The sequence below is a fragment of the Rousettus aegyptiacus genome, unplaced genomic scaffold, assembly GCF_014176215.1.
Source record: "Rousettus aegyptiacus isolate mRouAeg1 unplaced genomic scaffold, mRouAeg1.p scaffold_m13_p_6, whole genome shotgun sequence".
NCBI lineage: Eukaryota > Metazoa > Chordata > Mammalia > Chiroptera > Pteropodidae > Rousettus > Rousettus aegyptiacus.
This window is the reverse complement of record NW_023416309.1, coordinates 100,515,293-100,522,468: the sequence shown is the minus strand read 5'-3', so window position 1 is coordinate 100,522,468 and position 7,176 is coordinate 100,515,293.

The following is a 7,176-nucleotide window of genomic DNA, read 5'->3' as shown; positions in this document are numbered from 1 at the left end:
TGCTCTGTGACTTTCCAGACTGTGGGCATGTATACTGCTCATGGTTGTTTGCCAGGTTTAGGATGGAACAAAGATGAGACAGGTGAGTGGGAGAATTGTCCCCAGGATTGAAAGAATATTGAACTGTTTGAGTAGGGTGCAGAAGTCTTGAAACTGTGATGAAACGTGTACTGGTAATTTTGCAGCACCTCCTTGTCTTTGAGACATTCCTCTTCCTCTCCAAATACACATATAACTCAACGCCCAATTACTTCCTCACCACCACATGTGCCTTTGGGTTTACTGCTATTTAGAGCATCCAATCCATATAGTATAAAGAGCCTTACCACATTGAGTTGATATTGAATCTGCTGTTTAAGTCCAAGCAGCTCATTACTGATTTCTGTTTATCGTTTTGAAAATTGCTGAAGCACTTCAATATTAGTTTAGGGGCTCCAGCCTGGGAACCACTGGTACTGGGTAAAGGTTCCTTGACAATTTTGAAGCTAAGATTGTGTGTCAAGATCTGTACTCCTGTAAGTCATGCTGGCTGAAGGAGTAGAGGTTTTTCAGTCATACACAGAAATAGAATTTGTCCTGTTGGCAAGGAGGGTACTGTGGTAAGAATGTATAATGCTAGAAGTACAATGTATAGGGTGAGTGGTGGGGTTAAGAGTTTGGGAACTGGGATCAGTCATCTCAGAAGATCATTTTTTATGGGATGGATTTGCATTCTTGTTGCTGCTGGAGGCCGTGGGTGCCAGAGAATTCTCTCTTAAGAAACTTGAAATCAGCACATACCACCTCAACTTTGAGTTTAACAACAACAACAAAAAAACACAAAATACTTCACAGGTGAAAAAGGGATACTATTGGACTGCCATCCACTGGTGATGGATTGCTGCTGGGTTATCAAGTTTCAAAACAAATTTGTTCTTTTATGTTATAAAAGCCTTATATAGCTTATTCCAAGAAACTAGAAAATAAGGGAAGCCCTTCGTATTTACCACCCCCCAAGACATTGTTAACATCTTCTCTATCTTCTAGATCCTAAAACGCTTCTTCCTGACCCTTGCATTTTGAACATGTAGTGTACTTCACAATGTCAAAAGAAACTTGCCAACTCATTCCCTCATTCCTGGACCACAAAGTACAATAATCAGTTCCATCTTACACTACCATGCCTTGCTTCAAAGCCACCTGTGAAACCATCCTTGGCAATTAAAATGGAAAGTGATTCCTATCATTTATATCATGTCATGTGGCATGTATGACTTGCATTATAGCTGTTTGTTTAGGTTTATCTCTAGTGGCTTAATGGGGAATTTTGAGACTCCAAGGATTATGACTTTACATGCACCCAGCCGTTTATGTAAGACCGAAGGTAGTGTTTTGAAAATCATTAGTTTAACAACTGAGTCACTTGAGCCAAGATGAAGAGTGATCCGGGACTGATTTGAGTCTTGAGGAAAGCTTGAAGTCAAGTTTGGAAAGAGGGCAAGGGACAGTAAAAGACATGACAGGAGATGAAAGTATATCTGGTTCCAGCCTGAGAAGCAGCAGGATTTGCCTCCAGTTTTCTTCAAAGCAGACTTTGGCAGCTGGAGCCAACACTAGTCAGATTGTGGCCTCCCTGTGGAACTAGGTTTCTTAATTGACAAGGCATGGATAAGGCATATTTCTAGTGACTTCTCAGCTAACCCCCCCCCCCTTCTCCCTACTAATCCAATGGTGACTCCAGCAGGTAGTCTTCAGTGAACGGGCTAACAAGTGGTGGTTTATTCTGATCTGGCCCTGCATTCTGGTCTTTCCTTGGTTTAAAGTAGTACTTACTGTAAGGAGGTACATTTAGTGCTCTAAAGAATCTCTTCGGGGGCGGGGGGGGGCTCTAAAATGTGGCTTAAGCTGAAATTTGAAGAATAAGGTGCCAACAGAGTGCTTGGAATAGAGGAAACAGCAGGTGCCAAAGTTGAGGTTGATGAGAGCTTGGAATGTTTAGGTACTGCTAGAAGACAGGTAGCTGAAGCCTTGTCAGCAGGATGGAGAAATAGCCAGATTGTGCAGGGCCTTGTAGGGACTTGACACTGTTCTTGGCACAATGGGGAGCTATTAGAGGGTTTTAAGGTATGAAGGGATTTAGTCCAATGTTAGGTGGCAACATTGGAAGAGAAAGACTTGCATTAGGCTATTGTAGTAGTCTAGGCAAGAGATGGTGGTGACCGTGATTTTAGGACTGATAGGACCTTTTGATAGATTGTAGGTGAGAGAGAGAGGAACTAAGAATGACTTCTAGGTGGATGACAAACAGAGAGCAAGAGGTTTGTGGGACAATCGAGAGTTCTGACCATGAAACACTGAAGAGCAGATGGTCTGCTTTGAAGAGCAACTGGAAATTGATTCTAGAGTTAGAGGACTGGGCCAGAGCTAAACATTAGTTGTTACCTTGTCATGAACTCCAAGAAGTTGAGGGGTGAGGTCCATGGTCGCAGTAGATGTTTTGACTTCTCATAGAAGGGGGGCCGTCTTCCATTGTAGAGGAAGTAGAAAACAGTACAGTTGCAAGTGAGTTTGTAGATTTGCTAGGTAGGGGAGGGTGAGGGACCTTATGTCTTATGGCTCAGTAAATGAGGGAAATAATGGAAAATTGCTGAGTGCCTTTTTGAGGTGTGTACTCGGTGTAGCCAGGTGCTCATTGTGTGGCTTCATGTTAATCGTGTTGAGTTGCTTGGGCACAGACACAGAAGGTGGATAGTTGAGTACAACCAGGGTGTTCATCAGGTCTGTATGGAGGGAGAAGGGAGTTCAGCTGAAGATATTTCAAGGGAGTAATTATAGTGACGGACCTTTCATCCCTACAGATGGATGCTGTCATCAAATATACTTTTTTGTTTGGAGTAGCCTTTTTATTTGTTGAATTTTGTCTTTTGGATTAGCCTTTCTGAAAGTGTCTTGCTGTCATCCCCCATGTACTGGCTATGGGAAGGATATGCAGCTATGTAAATCCAGAAGTCAGTGTGCAAACAGTATACAAAATATAGATTGGTTCCAGTGTCAAGGCTGGCCCAAGTGTGGTATCGGAAGCTCAGTACAAATATCCCAGTACTTAGAAATGCCAGAGACCTTCAAGCTCAAGTGGAACAGTCCAGTCTCCCAATATCCTCTCTGTAGCGTCATCCACAGACTGACCCTACTTGGGTTGATGGGGAGCTTAATGCTTTGAGAAGTGCCCTTTAGTCCCCTGAGCAGCTGCTCATTTCTATAACTGAGGCTAGACTAGGCTCAGGTCTCCTGTATGCTAGTCCTTGCTCTTTAGGATGTTTCCTTTTCCTGACAGCCCTTGGGTGAGAGGCATAGGAGTTGCTAAACTGGAAAATGTGACTGGGAGTTGTCTTTAGTGAAATGGCTTATTTTTAACCAACTATTCCAACCTATTAAGAGCTTGTAAAAAAATCTTGACTATAATATTCTAGTTATCCTTGTCAATTCCAATTTTTACAAACTGTCTTCTGTTTTCATCTTATCCAAAGGGATATCATGAGAGTTTAATAAGATTCAGATGTTTGTCTATGACTGCCATCTAGTAACCCTGTCAAAAAGGGAAATCAAGTTGTTTGGGTATAACTTACTTGGGTATAACTCACATGGGTACCTAGTGGTCATCATGTTTTAGGTAACTGGTCAGATAACACATTCAATGAACCCTTTTTGAATTTTGTTAATTGTTACACTTGTCTGACTTGAAAATTGGAACTTTTGTTGAGCCAAGTCTCTGGCAACCTTCTGTTTGTAATGTTTTCTCAAAGATTATTGACAGTGATTCCCCAGTTTTTTCCAGTAAAATTTTCCTGAACCAGATCACTTGAATTAACTCAAAGGGCCTCAGTCTGATCAACTAAGAACTCAGATTCATGTCCTAGGTTGCTCTTCCCTTCTGGGGATAATCTGTTATTCACCTATAGACCCTGACTTCTTAGAGGAGTGTTTGGCTGGTATAGAGAACCCTAGCTTAGTGATTAGGAGCATGGCTAGATTCAGATAGGCCTGAGTTGTGTATGATTTCACCTTAGCCTTTAATTAGCAATATGACTTGACAACTTACCTAGCCTTGCCAAACAGCAGTTTCCTCATCAGAAAATGAGCATCTCAGTTGAAGATTAAATGAAGCCTTTAATGAGATGCCTGGCCCTTAGTAGCCATCTCTTCTATATGGCCATTATTATTCTCTTAAGAATTATGTTGGGCAGAGCTAATGAACACACTGGGGAACCTAGCAAGAAAATTACTTGTTTGGCCTTCTAGGGCCAGGCAAAAGCATTGAGTACAGATACTCTGTCCCCAGACCCCTCTTTTTTTCAGAAAGAGAAAGTGGGACTCCTTGAAAGCCAGAGTGGAGTATTTTGAGCTTTGGACTAGTGGGAACAATAGAGTTCATTCCCTCCTTTTGTGTCCAGATAAGACACAGGTGAATTCTAGATGATAGCAGATTTCTTAGGCATGCAGTATAGAAGGACAGAGGAGATACCTGGCTCGTTCCTGATGTGAGGTTGGGTTCCAAGGGGCTTCAAGCTGCCATCCTGTTAAGAGAGCGGGGTGTAGGTTCTAGAAGGGAGAAAGAGGACAGGGGGTACCTGTTCTTAGAAAGGCAGGGTAGGGTCATGCTCCCTGGATATTAAGGCCACTAGGCCTTGGAGATTTCTTTAACCTATCTCATCCCCACCCTCAGGGCTTTGGCTTCCTTGAGAGCGGATTGCTGCTTTTGGGAGTGGGGCTCTGGCCAGAGGCCAGGAGGGTAGGTAACTAGACCTGAGATTCTTTCTACTGGCAATCCTGGGCTGGGGGCCCTCTGCCAGGAGTATGGTGACTGCATTGGGCTTCTATGGCCTGAGGCCTTGACCTCAAAGGCCAAATTAGGTGAGGATCTAGTTGAGGATCTATGCTGCAGGCAGGAGAAGGCAAAATTTCTCCTAGGGCTGTGTGGGAAATAAGTGAAGTTGGGTATGGAGTGGGAGTAAAGAAGGGGTCTGGAGGGTTAAAAGGACTGCCTTCCCTGATTGCTTTTCATCCTAAGTAGGAATAAGGGAATGAGAATGGGTGGGGATGGGGGATCAGGATTTTGGGGTGTCTGGCTGAGATGGCTCTTAACAGAAATCTGGGTAGCATGTAATCATGAGAAATGGAAGATTTCTTGAGACCACTTTGGGGGACCCAGAAAATAATAAGACCCCTGAATGGTGTCTGATTTTATTTTTCTCCCCCAGCATCACCATGCTTGTCCAGGGTCCTGGGTGGAGGAGTGAAGCACAAAGGTTTTGCAACACCCATGATGCCATCCTCACCCCAGCCCTCAAAGGGCAAGGATGGGGCAGATGTGGCTACTCCTTCCTCATAGTGGCCATAGCCAAAATGGTGGTATCCGCTTTGCTCAGGAATCCGGCAGCAACATGCCCAACACCATGCACCTGCTCAGCCTCCCTTCTAGGCTCCCTGACAGAGTCTGGCTCTTGGAGCTGAGCCACAATAATCTCAGCTGCCTGCCAGGTGGTTCCTTCCAGGGCCTGTGGGGCCTGGGAGCTGCTGATTTCTCACAACGTCCTGTAGGATCTGGCTGGTGGAGCACTGGGGGACCTGGGTTTCTTGGAGCAGCTAGATCTCAGCCCCAACCAGCTGGCCTGCCCTCCCCTGGACTTCTCAGCTACCCTGGGTTCTCTGCTCTGCCTGGACCTCTCACAACTGCTTGCCACCCTGGACCCCTGTAGCCTGTGGGGCCTGGGGAACCCAAAACAGCTCAACCTGAGCCACAATCAGCTAGCTGAGCTGGGCACAGTGGGCTTGGGGGTCTCTTTCACCTACACTGGCTCTTGCTATCTGGGAACAAGCTGCAGCAAATTGGTGCAGCCATGGCCACCAAGCCAGGCCTGGAGGTCCTCTGACTGGGAACATTATCAAGCTGGAGCTTGAGCCATTTGCGGCCCTGTGGGCACTGGGCCTCCTCACTCTTGTAGGCAACTGTCTGCAGCACCTCGAGTTCAAAGTGATGGTGGGTATCTGGACAGCAGGCACGTGGCTGCTGCTGGCCAACAACCCCGGAGTATGCAACTGACCTGCAGAGGCTTTTGGAAAGCTGGACCATCTTTGGCACTTGTGTATGGCTGACCTGGGCAGCTGGTGGGTGGTGCTGAACAGTGTAAAGGCCTGGCTCTGCCTAGCTGAGATGGCTGCTGTGCTGTGGCTGTGGTCATGGCTGAGGGCAAGCACAGGCAGGGCCCCAGAGGAGCTGGAGAGTGGAAGAGCCCTCTGGAGACATAGGAGGTGCTGCAGAGAGAAGTTGAGGCAGCTGAATTGAGGAGAGGAGATGGAGCTATGGGAGAGGAAAAGATGTTCCTCAGAAGTCTTTCAGACTTAGCTGTCTGCCCATGTGGGTGGGAGGAATGGTGGTGGGTGGAAAGACATGGCTATGCTCATCTCTCAGTACCTAGGATGCCCCACTTACCTCTTCCTCTCCTTTGATCTAGCACAATGCCAGCATCTTTCCTAGTCCTAAAAAGAGGGATTTGGCCCCTAATCCTTCTCAACACCCCTCTGGGGAAGATGGATGGGGGTATCAAGGAAAACTTTATTAATCCTATTCTCCTATCCCCCACCTCATACATGTCCCTAGCGTCTTGGGGACTTATTAGAAGCTAGTAAAAGTTATGATGGAGGTAGGCTGGGGTAGAGGTATTCCTGTTGGCAGAAACCAGGCAGGCTCCTAGAACTCTTTTATGCACATACATGACCCCATTTCTGGTCCTCAACACCGTAGCTCCTTACCAAGGGCTGTATATCTTGTCCCATTTGAATCGTGAGATTGGAAAAATAAAACCAACTGGAAAGTTTATTCTGTACTATGCACCTGTATTATATTGAAAACTAACTTCTTGTGATTGTCACTGGTGGGCAGGGGAGGTAGGCAAAATGACATCTAATCTAGGCTTTCTCATTCCTCTTACCTGGTGACCCCTCCCCTAGCATACACCTACACAATTCCATTCCCTAGTTTTTGCATGGATATATTCCTCTCACGTTCTTTCTGATAAACTCAGACTTTACCCTAGTGACTTTGTAAAAAATTAGATGTGAAAAGGTGTTTTGTTATCCAGCTTTCACTGGCTGATAGAGAATTTTTAATTCACATTGTTAGAAATAGTTTGGACATGA